We start from the raw sequence: 16,799 nt of genomic DNA, 5'->3' as shown, positions 1-16,799 counted from the left end.
ATCTCTCCATAAATCTGCAGAAATCAGAGGAGCAGAATCGTGGGACAACATCAGCAGGGAATAAGGGCTGTTGTGGTGTGGTCACATTCTAAAGCCAAGGACAAAGTGAGCTGTGTTAGACGTAAGCGTCTGTGAATGGACAGTAATCTGCAGGTAGTCAGTGCCACTTCTATGGGCTCATTCTCCAGACTTACCCGTATTTTTGAACAGGTCATTGCTGGTCTGATTTTCAGCCTGCCATGGATGAATACATGAATTTATTATGAGAATATTGTATAAACTGTGGTTCAAATTTCATTGAAACTACTGTCAGCCAAGAATAATATTTTACTGGTGCTAAAGCCTCTGATAAAGTATGTATTACAACTGTAATTTATATGCATCACAGAAGTATATTATCTCAGAGAAAAACTAGGTTTTCTGCTTTAATCAGTACTAAATCAGTGTTATAAATACAATCAGAATTATTTATTGCTTTTCAGTAAAAAGTTGCTTCTTTGATCTTTTAGAAGTTAGCCAAGGTATCTGGATTTTCACTATAAGGTTAAAGTCACAAAAATTATAAAACATTAAAAACTGACTTTCAAATAACTTTTTGGAGGAATAGACAAGGTTCCTGCACAAGGAATGCAAAGAATTTCTTATTAACCTCAGGCAGCTGGGTTGTAGGTTAGTGCTAGAGTGCAGCTTCAAAACCAATATAAATTTCACAAGTCTATAGTCTTGTAACCTCCTGCGTTATTGTCCATCATCCTGTTTCTGTGTCTTGAAAGTTCCAAGACAGCTAGTTCATTTGGCATTCTTTTGTAAGGCACAAATCAAGATTTAGTCCAAACTTGTCAAAGCAGAAACTTTTAAGACAACAGTTTTCCCCTGCAGACATCTAGAACTATGAAAAATATACTCTAACTTTTCACTAATGACAGTTAAGAAGAATATAGTGTTGTTTCTAGCACAGTTTTCTCTGCTGTCAAACGTTGTCCGATTACACTGCATATGTGTGCAGATGTGCTTCCTAAATAGCTTTGGAACTCACAATCAGATTTCAATGGAAATGAAACAAAAGGACATTGATCTCAAAGACTATTATGTTTCCATACGTTCTGCAGAAGTAGATGGTAAAACTGAGGATTGAGATCAGATCATATAAAATTGTAGCTGAACGTAGGGCTGCAGAAGGATTGCACATTTTTTTATGATACTTGAGAATGTGCATGGCAGCACTTACAAATATTCAGCTGTAAGAAAAGCCGCAGGATTTTTGTACCTTAACCATCAAGGCCAAGGAACAGCAAGGCACCAGTCCATAGGAAATGGGGCTTCATTCATGCTGCAGTTCTATATGCCACTTGTTAGTTATATTACTTTTTCATTATCCAGACATGGATTTATAGCCAGGTGAGGAATGGAGGCTGGTGTGTAAGAAATCCTAGCCTCCCTTATTAACACAACAAAGTGCTGTGCATTTGTCTGGGATTTCTGATATCTAAGCTCCAGGCAAAGTACCTGATGTCTGGACATTGCAGCTAGTATCTGCCCAACTCAGTATCAGAGTCCCTCCGTGCAAAGCCTCATGCTGTAGATTTACTGTAGAAGTTTTGTGTAGTTACCCTAAACAGGAGCATAGTTGTCCTTATCTACCAGCTAAAATCAGTGGGGGTGGAATTAGTTTAAGCAAAATTCAAGTAATGAAAACAATCACTCAGTTCCAATGTTCCACATACAGATTAAGCAGATAAGAGATAACATAATTTTCTAGCAGTTTAGTGACTATTTGGGATGGATGGAAAAAAGGGCTATTTTGAAGGTGTGTTCATTGGAAAGAAAAGATTACATAAACAGAGGAGGGTGGACAACTCATGAAAAATTATTCTACACAGTGGTGTGAACACAATGAGCTAAAAATCAGCTGGTCATATTAGGCTGCTTGAAGGTGCTGCACTAGGTAGCTGGAATTTCATGGAACCTGTATAGGTTTCTCTGCCCAGTATTTCTCTGGCTTTCTCAGGCTAGCACAACCAAAGCTCAGACCTGCCTCCATGTGCCAGTGCAGGCATGCCCTCTGTCACATATTTGTAGTGTGATTTTAGGCAAGTTATAATCAGTAGAAAATGGGTGGGGCTGGGAAAAGGTTAGAACTTGTCTGGAATTTTTGGTGAAACATCAAGAAATTCTGATTCTTCAAAACACAGCCTTTCTGTGGAAACACACTGAATTTGAAACAGAAATCTCAGAAGGATAGTTCAGATTGAGAGTCAAGTGTATAGCCGAAGGCAAAGACCTAAAAACCTAGATAATCATGGAACCAATTAACAGCAGTTTTCATCTGCAATTTAGGCAGCCAGCATCAGAAATCTTTGGTTTTTAATCAGATATAGCAGAGATATAACACTCAAATGACAGTCTGATCTCCAGCTCAGATTAGGAAAACAGTAAATGTAATTATGGACTTTTGCAAGCCTGACTCTCACCACTGCGACCCGGGTTCGATTCCCGGCCCCCTGGGCAGGTGGAGCTCGTCAGCCTTGGTAGGCAATCCACCTAAGAGAAGGTCACTCTAAACAAACCTACATCCTGGGGACCTCACTGCCACTGTCCAAGCTTTGCTCGGCCCCGGCAGATGAACCTCAGGACTAAAGGGTGGGCTCAGTTCAGCGCACGCTGTGTCTCACCTAAAAAATCCACTGCGCAGGCTGGAAGGGTTAATGACCTTTCCCAAAATCTTCGCTCGCGAAGACTGGCCATTATATATATATTATATATATATAGTAGGACATCAAAATATTGTGTGCAAAAGCCCAATTTAGGCTGGGTAGAGTTAGGAAAGCCAATTTGCCTCTATCTGAATTCACACATCAGCTTCACCACAGAATGATACATAAGGCTTTGGCAGCTTTTAAAGGTACTGCAACTCTAACTTCTACTGCAAGAAGATGTTCGAGAAAAGAGTCCTTCTCTCAGGCATCATATTCAAATCTCTTTAGTTGCCATGAGAGGTTGGACAGTAAAATACTTTTTCTATGGGCATGCCCATGCAAAATATACATGTAGCATATAATCATCACAATTTTATTCTTTGCAGCAATATTCTATAAAAATTATTTAAAAACCCAAACAAGCAAAAAAATTATAGGAATTACTTGCAAAGTGTAAGGAAAAATAATTGCTCTAAATTTATTCATATTTTCCAATTCCCAACTACATCTTTTAGCAGTAGCTTTCTTTTTAATTTGCAAAATTTCCCTGCAAAATTTAAACTGATATATCAGTAAGGCTATCAATATTTAACTGGTATCAATGAACAGATCAATTGAAAACAGATGTCATGGCTATAGCCCTAAATAACTCGTAAAATATTTTTCTCTAGACCACCTTTGTACAACTCTAGATAATGCCCAACATTCTAATGTGAGCCATTTAGTTCCTCTGTTGATAAAGCACTCTGGTATTCCTAGGAACCCATAATAGTCAGGAAAGATAGATGACTGTGCAATACACAAAGAGACGAGAAACAGGGCTTAAATGGAACATTATCAAATAGGATTTTTAAACTTACTAAATGAAATAAATAAGAAAGACACACATTATATGCTTTTTTTCTTATCAATCCTGATGTTTTTGTTAATATGCCTTCTCATTTAATATTTTCATTCTGAAGTATTTTTAGATTGTCTTTTGTCTAGCTCTTGATTTTGTTACTTCTTTAAACTAACCTACAATGGTTAATTTCATATTAACAAATTGAGTAGAGATAAAAGGTAATGTCCAACTGGCCAAAAATTCTTATAATGGCAGGTGACATAATGGCTAGTAAAAATCTTGTCCAAAACACAATCACCAGTCATACACATCTGTTAGTAAGCTTCACATTTCCGAGCCCTACTTGTTGTAAAATATCATACAATTTTAATGACATTTTGGAAGTGAAATAATTTAGATTCAAATTCAGGATACAAATATGAAGCACAAAATGTCTGGGGAGGGCCTGAACAATGTCAACGAATATTAGCTTTTTATCATGAAAAGGCCCCAAACATTTTATATAGAGTTGAGTACATGCTTAAAGACTTTACTATAAAAGCAGGCAGGATAGAATCTATTGCAGAAAGTTTCTGTCCAGAATTATACTGAAAGGCTACACTTCTGCCACAAGATTTACCACCCTAAATGTAAAGGTAGAAAACCAGTGGCTTACAGATCTAGTCTAGTCAAAATGCTTCTGCTGAATTTAGTTCTTAAGAGAAAAAAACAACCTTTGGTGTCTATTTTCAAATTTCTACCCGAATGACCTACAACTATACACTAGAGTACATTTCAAAGCATATACACACCTCTGTGTGTGTACTGAAGTCTGGGTTCTTCATTTTAAAACTAATCTTACTTATGGAGAACATTTAAAAAGTTCCCTTGAATTTCTCAGAAAAATAATTTTCTTAAAATATAATAAATATAATAAAATATTCTCCAAAAATTCTTTGATTTGGAAACAAAAATACTAACAAGAATAAGCAATGTAAGAGTGTATAATCACAGTAACAACATGAAAGCATAATAAATATGATGTTGTCATATTTTATATTCTTTTATTTTCTGCTGTAGTTTCCTGTTCCACTAAAACCCAGTGCCACTGAGATTTAGCTTTATAATTCTCTTTAAAAGTACATGCTGATAATTTTGTAAATGTCCAGTAAAACTGCAGGCAATCTTAAAGATCAATTATACAAAATATTATTTTAACAGTACTTTTGCTATCAGAGCACACTGAAAATAGATTTTCATGGACAGAGGTCAATTTGAAATTTTCTGATAAAATACATCATAATGTATTGTGCTGTTAATCACTTTCAGACCATTGAAAGTAAATTGGAAAAAATTAATAAGGCTTTTTTCTAAAGCTGGAGCCAAAAGTGCTTTGGCCAACTTAATTAACTACTGAGTATATTGCTTCTACTGCTTCAACTTCAGCTGAACCCTTCAAAAGCCCTTTGCCAGGTGGCTAATGGCAGGAGAAAGGGGCCCAGTACAATACATCAAGGGCCCCTCACAATAAATAAATAAATCTAGCTGAAGTCCATGCTAAAATGAGGGAAATCTAAATGCAACTTCTTCATGTGGCCTTCACATGCAAAATTGTGAATATAGTTATATTTAAGATTTTTTTTCAGAATATGAAAAAATATATATAGATACATATATGGGCAACTAAATAGTAAAAGATGCATTAACTCCTTCAGAGAACTCCAGCAGTGGAGCTCTCATTCAAGACAGCAGTGAGATTATCCAACAGGTATGTTACATTATTACTGTAATTCATTTATCTACTAACGTCCACTTAATTATTGGGCCAGCACACACAACAGGACTTGTAGTGACTCTTTTCAGATCTTTTCTCCCCAGAGAGCTTCTTGCTAAATCCCAGCTAGAGGCATCTCTCTCATACTACTGTATTAACCCTACTCCAGAGACAGGTAAGGAGGCAAGGCCCACGAAAGCACATACGACACTTCCAGCTGCATATAGCTCTCAGTTTTACCTCATGTCATGTTTCTTCACTGTCTTCAAATGACTGCTCAGCTGGAGGGTACAAAGACAATGTGGAGTTGAACAGAACTCCACATTGACATTCAGTACCAGCATTTAATGTGCCCTTTTCCTTTTCTCACTGGCAAAAGGACACAATCTCCCATTCCTCAAGTCAGGCTGAAACTACTCTTGGAGCTCTTCTGCATTCCTTGGGAAACTGTGAGGAGGTAAGAAATGCAAATGAAACCTATTATTATAATTTTGCCTCTCCATTAACACAGAGAGTGATTTTGACAGAACAGCTTGCACGAATATGAGAAAATGGAATAACCAGTATTACACTTACTGCAGGTTGACCAGCAATTTCTGCTTGTGAGCTTGACCTTAAAACATTTAAAATTAGAATCAGACAATCATCATTACACTTAAGCAATCATTATGTTAATCAAATATGTATGTATCAAAAGCAGAACAGGACAGTGCTAAGTTGTAACAAGGTTAATTTGGCATCATGAATGTACCCCTTAGAGAACAAGAATGATACCTGTGACTATCAATAAAACTAGAGAAATGCTGATGAGTAACATCTTCTTCCCAAATTTTTGGCTCTGAAATACTGTACTAATTTTTTTAAGAAAATGCATGCTTTCTGTCTTTTGTCTGGTTCTTTTTTCTCAGAAAATAAACAGGAACAGTGTTACTTCTGTCTACCTTCTATCAAAGTATGATTACTCATAATGGTATTTTTGTCAGTGTATTCTGAAGTTACTTCAGTGACAGGGCTCTTTCCAGCAGAAATCACTCCAATGCTTGAATAGACCTCTACTTCACAGTGTCTTTATACATTTCAGTTGAATCTTAATGTTCTTACTTTTTTTATTCCTTTTAGTATCACCATAAACACAGTGCTCATGCTCTGTTCCTTTTTCATGATTACATCTCTCATTCACCTGTTACTATATTATGTACAATATTGCTCATGAGAGCATGAGAGATCTGTTCTTCCAGTTCTATGCTGATTTTTTTCTAGGCAGAACTGCCTGGAAATAACCACATTTCCATCACTGGAAATATCCTAAATTAATTTCAAGAAATGGAACATTATTAGAAGAACATTTTCCAAAATAGGTGGCAGAGAGTAAGCTTAATCAAAAATAATGATATTTTAAGAGTAAGTATACACAGATCATTAAGGTTCAGAATCAAAATTCCATGGCATTAAATTAATTCTTGGTCAGGTTTTTTTGGGTGAATCTGGCCTGCTGCCTTTTCTTTCCAGAAGTGGACTGCTGTCCAATACCCCGTTAGCTCAGCTGTTAGCTGCTCATATGTCTTAACCTCACAGCCCTCTGTAATTCCTGATATTTCCAGTTTGATACCTCCTTCCCATGTTCAATATTTAACAGCTAAATAGATATGCCCAGCCACAAGGCACAGCTTGATTTATTCACACCTTAGCTGCTAAATATACATGCCTGCTGCAACTGCCAGCTTTGGAGCAGTGGAAGAGCAGAGGTTACATAGGAAAGGGAACTAACTACTTCAGGGCGGTGTAAGGCATCTGCATACGCACAACAGCAGTCAAAAAGCAGGCTCCAGCTCCTGCAGCAACTAGTACTGAAGCATATTTCACTGCCTGCCCTGCTATTCCCCCATGTATCCAGTCCATTTTCAAAATGTCTTAGATGGGAATGTAATCCAATGTCTAGTCACTGCTTTGAATGTATATCTTACTTCATATTTGGTTTGTGGCAGTTTCTCATCACCAATTTTCCCTTGTGCCTTTCTAAATTAGCATCCTTTGTTATCCTTTTTTCTCTTTAGAGATATATAACAAACCAATTAGCCTTAATTTTGGTTTTTACAAAAGATCAACAGGCAAAAATAAAGAGGGGGAAGAAAGTCAGCAGAAGTTCACATCACGTTGAAACAGTTCAGAAGCAACACAAGGTGGTCACAGCCCACCTTTTGAACAGTGCATCGTGCACCCTTTGCGCTTTCTGTCTTTAGAGGGCCTCTAGCAGCATATAGTGGAGCACTTCAGAAAGAAAAAGATCACTTTCACATAAATAGCTGAAAAGGGCTTTATTGCCTCAGTGTGTAGTGCTCGAGTTTTATCTGGTCATCTGTATGATTAAGTGATGGCTCTTGGGATCACACTGTTCCTGAATAGGAGCTGTAGCACATTGAATTGGAATGTGTATTTTGTTGAACTGTGACAGCTGATTGTGCTGCTGCTTCTGACAAGCATTGAGACTCTTGGGTTGACACCCAGATCACTGGGAATGAAGTAACACGGTTAAGACTCTAATAAGAGATCCCTGCCCATACTCTCAGGAGGAGTCTTATAGACACAATGCTCTGCTTCTATTTTGAAATTAAAAGTAAAATTGGAACTAACATGGTGTGCTCACAGCTCAGATGTTCGCACCAGGTAATTCTTTCTCCTGATGTGTATTTCAAATTCTGATCCTCTTGCCAAGTAAAAAATCTAGGATTTACAATGTTTGTGAGATAGACTAAATAGTCCCCCTCTCTACTCAGAAGAAATTCCTCTTGTATAGTAATGACTGCAACCATAAAAGTCTGTATCAAAAGCAAATTGCCTTTATTCATCATTTATTCAAATTGTTTTTAAGTGTTAGTTTTGTTATTAGAATTTTTTTGTGGAATAAAGTATACTATTACAAGTAGATAGTTGGATATTTTCCTAAATGCTTATTTCTTCACAAAAAAAACCCCAAAACTTTTATATTTTACACACAGAAGTTTCACAATAGACAATTTCTAAACCTTTAGAAGCTTCAAAGGATCACTATTTTTATTCCTACTTCATCATTATTTTTACTTTTTTTCCTAATACTTATTAATGTCCATGACATATGAGTACTGTAAAAACAGAACTGCTGTTTATTCTTCCAAAGCAGCACAAGCTGCTTTTCTCATTCTGTCTGTGAACTGCTTTGAACATCATTTCCATTGAGTATGCCAACTTTTCATATTTTGTGAGCCAAGGCCTTCTAATTTCATAGCCAGCTTGCATCACCATGAAAGTTCAATTTCTCTTTTATACCTTAAGGATTACAATGATGAAATCTGACTCAGTTACCTTAGGGCTAAAAAGACTGAAGTTTTGATCAGTGATCACTGTCAGCTTTAGCACATATTTTCTTTAATCCTGCTTAGCGTGCTGGAGCCATTAGGATTGTTTTTGCTGGGTTTTGGACTGGAAACAATCTTTAATTTAATCATAAACGTTTGTTCATGTCAACCAAATTTTTGGGTCTGTTAAAGTTTCATTAAACATGTTGTCTGTTTAGCCTTGCTTAGAGACTTAGGTGATGCTGTCTGACATTCACAGAAAAATTATTCACGACTGTCAATTTCCTGTCAAGGTCCTTGAACAATATACCTTTGAATATATGATATCTAAGGTATTCCTTTCAAACAAAAATAAGCTAAATGACAGTACTTCAGGAAATAACAAGATGTGAAACTAAATGTAGTGGAAAATACACAAATCATCTCTAATTGATCCTACATTCCCGATTTATCCACCTCCCCCACTGCATTCCCTGTGCTCTCAAACACATGAGTATATATACAAGGAGAAATCTAATGTGATCAGTCTTTGTTTTTAATGAAGCAGAAGACAGTGAGAATATCATACTTGGAGCTTACTCTGTGCTGGTGCTTTTTTTAACAGAGCTGTTTCACTTTCATCCTGATCTGTATATAAGTCATACTGATGCACTATAAATTACCACTTTTACCAATTTTTGATAAACAATTAAGTTGTTTAATAATGCGAAGAAAAACATTTTAAGGATCTGAATTCCTGTGAGATTTGAGCAGGTTGTGAGTCCCTAACATGGGGCTGATTATTTTTTAGTATTTATTAGGTTATTGAGGTTTTCACTGGGTTTACAAGTTGGGCACTTCAAAATAAGTTTGTCCCCTAAAAAGGACAATGCCCCGTTACTAACTTATCAGTTATTGTACAGAATTATTTCTAGGCAGAGTTTACCTTTATTAAGGGAGTCCATCCAAAATGCCCATATGCAAGATTGCACAAGGTTGGCAGTAAATTGAGCTGGCAGACACTGAAGCCTGGTTCAAGTACAGCTACCTTCCTTTCAGTGATTTCTACCAGCTTACACCTCCTAAAAAAGTTCAGCTCCCGTGTTTTTATTATGTTTAAGCTTCATCACACACATTGATTTCTTTCATATATTATCATTTATGTATGACCTCACTAAAGCAATGCCATCCCATAAGCTACAGTATAAATGTGCATGCAATTCATCAGCTCTCAACATGATTAAGGATGTTGTTTTTATAGAAATAATGTTACTTAAGTGGGTGTCAATTTGTAGATTACTATGATATTTGGATGCCTAGAACCCTCCTAGGATTTTGAAGTTTCTTAGAAGATAAAACATGAGAAGAACTTTAATTTTCATAAACCAAGTATGTGCTTCTTTGCATGTTTTAAAATCTATTGTGTCCTTTTTTTAGTTGCTCATAATTATTTATTATACTCTTATTTTTAGTTACAACTGTATTTAGAAGTACTTAGACTACAATGCTACAGAACTTGTATAAATAACAAACTTTCACATTATTGTCTGAGAATAACAAACTTTCACATTATTGTCTGAGATTTGCAGAATCTGAAAACTTTTTTCCCCACATCCACCTTTTTAATCATGTAGGTAGTTCCTTAATATCTATCCTTAGGCTACACAAGCATGTATAAGTAGTTCATATTATTTTTACTCCAGCATTTCTGGCTGCCTTCTAATCTGGAAACAGTAGAGGTCATTTAAATCCTTACCTGATTAGTGACTGATTAAAGATTAGTAGAAGCTTCAGTATTCTACAGTTGAAAGAGTTTCATTACCTCCAAAAAACTTATATCCCATATTCTTTGGTCCTCTACTTTCTGGGAACCCAATCTTTTTATCCTGTTTCATCATAAGAACAGGTGTGAGGGACACAAGACAGTTAACATTACATTTCTATTCATCCTTAAACAGACTAGCATGTGCTTTATTATTAAAATATAGTTGTATACCACATCAAATTCTGTTTGGTTTTAAGTATGAAATGTTTAAGAAAGGTTTAGGAGTTTATGCAGTTCAACATGGCTTTCACACAGAGGAAAATTCTAAAATGTTATTATTGACAGAAAGGACTTTGTTCATTTTGAATTATGTGTAACTGTTTTCTGCTGTTTCACTTACAACAACATCATTTAAATATGCTTCCACACAAGGTTTTTCCAGTACTAAAGCTCCAGCCATGGTGACACTATTGCACTCCCATTGCAAAGGGGACAAACAAGTTCAATCTCAATGAAGTGGAAGTTTCTGTAAGAATATTAAACAATAAACAAACTCTATGGTCCAGAAATTATTTCCAAATTAAAGACACAGAGAAGAAAAAATGTATGCTGAAGACAAATCGCCTTTTACCCACTAATTTGATTAAACTGAAATAACATGAAAAGTAGTCTTTAACATTAGTAGGAGCGAGAAGTCAATATTACAGCAGGGAGTGTTGCATTTCATTGCCTGAGGCAAATTGATTCTTTTTAACTGTTAGTTGCAATAAAAGTAACCTTGTAACAGCCAAATGAGTTTACTGCCTGTGGGTTGATTTTTAAGTGTATGTAGACATGAATAAGTGTGTATGTATTGACTCACGTTTGTGTGTCCTCTAATGACTGAGACATCAGTTTCTAATACTGATTAACTAAATTGTTCTTAGCTGAAGTAGTCTATGAGACTACCTCTCCGAAGCTACTCCTTAGCAGCATTTGCCTATATGCATAGGTAGTTTACCTGAGACGGTTACAGAGAGCAAATTCAATCACATCTGATTGTCTTTTCTTCACCTGTCATTCCTTATTTCTGTCCTTTTGATATGTAAATCACCTTCAGAGTTCCTAGCTCTTAGCAGGCCTGCATGTTGTCCTATTTTATAATACTCCTATATCAGTACTTATGTTGACATTAAGGGAAAGATCAAGACAGCCTTACACATACTTGGGGAAGAACACACATACAAATCTGCTACCTGTGAGTATATTTATGTGTCTATACATATATCAAGAAGTCACATGGATGTAGATCAAGTGCTCCTGAGCTTGCAGAGTATTGGCCTACAGACTGAAAATAAAAAGGACTTTTCTCTATCATTCTGCTGCTTTCAGTAATAAAAGCCTATGTGCTTTGAAGGTAGTCAGCAACACTAAAATGAATCACAGAATTACAGTGTCCTGTAACTAATGCCCTATTTTCCAATGCAAAGGTTCCTTGGAGGGAATAAATACAATTTCAATTTCCACATGTGAACCAGGGAAGAGAGAGAATAAGAGAGAAAGAGAAGGGAGGGTCTGGCAAAATAGAAGGACTGTGAAGAAATGGGAGAGGAAGGGAGAAAAGGGTTGACCAAAAAGCAAAAATACTCATGATATGAGGTGAGCTTTTGTGGAAAATGACAGCAAGAGGGAAAAGAAAATGGGAGAATGAAAATCCAGGAAGAAAATGAAACTGGTGCCAAAAGAAGAGCAGGCTACATATATTTTTAAAAATCCCTTTTCAGTTTTTCTTTTCCTAAAAATAATTTGGGATCACAACCACATACTTCCTTCCCAAGGTATTCAATCTCTGAACATAACAATAAAAATTCAATAAAACAAATACTCTGTCAGAGTATTGATTGTCTACTGCCATAGGCTAATGTGCATCTTTCTAACTGGTGAGTCCTGCATATAAATGAGGAATGTGGATCTCAAAGGTTACAATTCTGGTCCAGCTGAATACTGAGCATGTTACCACTACATTGCAAGATACTATAATGGATAAAAAATAATTTTCCTTTTCTAAGAGCACAATTCTAAACAAGAAATAATGTTTTACTGATAAAATAGCAGAGATCATGACTACGAAATTATTCCTCTTTAAGAACAGTATTAGTTAGCTGAATTTCTTTGGGTTGAAGCTTTATTCTTAACACAGGCATACAATTTTCATTTTCAGCAGCAGCAGTTGCTAGGATCTTCTTCTGTTTCCTAGCAACATATTTTTAACCTACTTTCCTAATGTATCTCTTACCAGGAACAACAAGTCTTTTTATAAGCAAATCTTTAGCTCTTCTATCAATGCAAGTATATGCATGTAATAGTAAATTGAATATCAATGTGGAGGAATTATTGAAAATTCACTATTTTTCCTGAAATTAAGTGCTATGAATATAAAAATGATAATGAACTACCTCCAAAGAATTTTAGATTTTAAATATCTGGTGTCCTTGTAATTCTGGACTTATTATTATCTCTTGGGGGAAAAAAAAGTGTTCCTAATGGAAAAATATATTGTTTCAGGAGAAAGATTACTGGAGAATTTGAGAAAATTCCCCAATGAAGCCATGACTTCTTAAAATAGAGAGTACTCCCTTTTTGATTGCATTGAGATCCTTGGAGTGCAATATACTGGATATTAAAGTATACAATGCTTTGGAATATATTGAACTCTCATTTAGAAACAACAACTGAATAAAGATTCTTCTTTAAAAATTAATAAGAAATGACACATGAAAAGGGAACAAGCTATACTCCCTGTTTCCTGTGCCATTCTCATAACCATTGTTTAGATATCATCTTGGTAAAATTAAAATCCTCTGGGGTTTTTTTTCAGCAGCAGAGTGGTTTTGCCCTGTAGCTAATTAAGCAAGAATTACAAAACACTGTAAGTACAATGCTATTTGCAAGTTCCTGGTTTCTCATTTTCACTTCTCATCAAATACACTAAATGATCCAATAACATAACCAAATCATAATCCACACCACAATAGGAACATCACAGAGTTCTTTTGATATCAATCTGTAATGGGAAAACTATAGTATCTTCCTTCTGAGAGTTTATAAACAAACCTTGTGTGCTCCATATAATTTAGAGCAATCAATCTATGCAATGTCATCGTTTCTTTTACAGCAGGCATTCCCATAACCTGTCAGTGAGACACTTTACATTCTAAATAACTCAGCAAGCTTAATCAATATGGGATTCAAAAGGAACACCAGATCACTTTAAACATATATCAATATATATCTTGTCAAGCAAATATTCAGATACCAGAGAAGGCACAGGGAAGACTAGATGGGTGACACAGAAAAGTAATGCTGACATATCCAAATTCTAAAGCATATTTCCTACTTCTAAACATAAGAAAAATAATAAATCCATGTGTAGATTAATAAATATTCAAGATCTCAATTGTGTTCCTACTTATCAGTTCTTACTACAAAGATGACTATTGATTTATTAGTAAAAATACAAAGTTCTATTGAAGTATGAATTAATGTGTTCTATGCTATTAATTTCTTTGTTTCCTCTTCTTTAAACAATAAAAACAGAAGTATTACCACATAATATGTGACATCCTATATAACAAGGAAAGTGTACAGCTCATCAGCAACATAGAAACTGATTTTTTTCATAAACTATTGATTGAAATGTTTGTAAAGTTCTAAAACTACTCTGATACATTGGTAATTTAATTGCAACTAATAATAAATGATCAGCTCTGATATTTATAGAAAATATCCTGATCTATATAAAATTTATTTCAATTGGAAAAAATGTTCTTTCTATAACCACATAGATAATAGATTACTTTAGTAACTCTTCTAAAGATATCCGTAAGTTTATCATAATGATGGTGCTCCTGTGTGGAGTAAGAAGCTAGTAAATGCTTGCAAATTATACATTGTTACTGATAAATAGAATAACACATGATTTTAATGGAGATATCTGACAACTTGTTTGGTAGGCACCGCGTTGTATTTCATACATTACGATATCTTCCCTGGACATAAACTCTTATTCCTGAGAAAATACTTCAGTGAGGGGGAGCATCATGGTATACAACTATAGATATGTAATCACTACTGAACTATTACCCCAGAAGCCAACATTGCTATTTCAACATAGTTGCTTTCAAATGTACCACTGATTAGGCAATGGGACTTCAGTAGAAGTTTAAACCATATCTAATTGCCACAGTGGAAGTAACTGCGGCATATGCAGTTCAATCCAGTTCTATTAGGCAAAGATATACCAACATATAGGAATTTCATGAAGGTTAATATAGTAAATAATTCCGAGAAACTCTGCAAACACCTATATTAAACACCAGTGTAACCACACATATAAAAAAATTAATTTGAATTTTGAGATATGTTTTGTGTAGCTTCCAGTCTTTATTAGGTTAATCATTTATATTTGATAAATCATCATAAATCCACAGGGAGAAATGTGAGAAGCCATTCCTTTTCAATATTGATATTTTCATGTTATGAAACAGAAAAATGCAAACAGCAAGGAGACAGACAGAAATAGTAAAATTCCCAAAATATGGGGAAATTTCAAAGAATAGAGATGCCTAATTGCCTTCCAAAGCAAACACCTGCAGATTAGGAGAAAAGGGTTTGTAAGTCATGCCAGGTCTTGTCACAGAATCCAACATCTTTTATCCTTCATGTTGTCCACAGGAAATGACTAAAATATTTGAGACCTGCATAAAGAGTGAAACCAAAACATTATTTTCACAGTTGTGCTATGGAGCACCTGAGGAAACATGAAAAGAGGTTGATTTTCAAAAACCATTCAGAGACAGAAAGGCATGGGGAAACAAGAGATCTAAGGTAGTTGATTTTTCTTTAACCTGATGTTAAACATAAAAACATTCACATTTTGTTGCAGAAAAGGTGATTTGGCTTGCAAGGGAAGAAAAACAAGAGGCAGTCTCAGAAACCTCACTTTTGGAGACATACATGAGTTAAAAATCTACTAAGGAAACTTAATGATTTTCAATATATAATATTTAAAATAAAAAATTTGAAATCAGAATGTAAATTGATCACAGACAGTTTTTTTCCAACTATGATTATGACATCTTTTTCATTGCAGCATAATATTCATCTCATGTCCAGTGATTTCTGCACAATACAACAGACCTCAAATCAAATTTGAGGATATGCAGGTTGACTTGGAACACTACAAGTCCTTCAATTATCTTCTGATACAAAATTTAGTTCACATTTCAAATGTCAAGTCTTACATTTGGAAATAATTTTCTGAGTCGAGGAGTTGATTTATTAAAAGAAGTCATATCGCATCATTTTACACAACAGAATCTTGGCACACTGAAATATCCTACCACTATTAATACTAAAGAAGTCAGATACATACACATATAGTATCTCTGCAGTGTTACAAACCCTTAGTTATTTAATATTAATAGCCAAATATTTTAATGTTTTTTTTCCAAACCTTCCTACTTGAGTATATGCATTGTTGGTAGATTTTGATTAATATTATAATAATTCCATACACTTACAACTGGCATGCAGGGATCACAAGATTTTGTTAATATGCTCCTTTCTCTTCTACTCATTTAACACCTATATAACTGATTTGGCCTTAACACATTTATTCTTAGATTACTGCAGTATAAAGTAGAAAACCAGCACATCCTACATCTCTCCTGAGACTTGATGCTATTATTTTATGCTCATCTCTAGTCACTTTTCACTCTCATGTCAAGTATCTTTACTGATGGACATCTCCATTTCATATGTGAGTGCTGTATGATGTCACACTCATTCCATATTTCTCAGAAAACAAAAAGAAAATTCACTGAGCAAAAGGCAGTGATGCTGGAACTGCAGGGGTAACAACCTACAGTGGTATTTAACAAGATACTATTTCTGATACTCTACGATATTGCTATGGTAACACCTGCAACCTTATTGCTTCAAAATCTTTCACTAAAGAAATGAGATTGCACAAATACAATATAAGGAAAATGCATGCATACACACCCACACAAGCAAAAAATAAATGCAGCCTGAACAAAGACTCTTTGGGCTCTAATTAATTAGAAAACTTTGAGATATATCCTCATAAACACATACAATTTCAAACATGCTAGGAAGAATTCCATTATCATTTTGCATTGATTATGCTTAATCTAGGCACAAAGAAAAAACATATCAAAACCATTTGTAAGTGTAAATTATATTGGCAAAAATACATAGCTATTTTTCCTGTTATGAGCTTCAGGGTTTGCAATAATATGACTCAGTTTAGTAAGATGGCACTTAGAGACTATTGTGATTCCCAAAGTAGATACTGCAGGTTGTTTGTCCTTCATCAGATTTAGAACTGCTATTGCCACACTGCTGTCAAGGTATGACTGCACTGTGG

Source organism: Pseudopipra pipra, chromosome 4, assembly GCF_036250125.1.
Source record: "Pseudopipra pipra isolate bDixPip1 chromosome 4, bDixPip1.hap1, whole genome shotgun sequence".
Taxonomy (NCBI): Eukaryota; Metazoa; Chordata; class Aves; order Passeriformes; family Pipridae; genus Pseudopipra; species Pseudopipra pipra.
The sequence above is the reverse complement of the archived record's forward strand: the minus strand, read 5'-3'. Positions refer to the sequence as shown.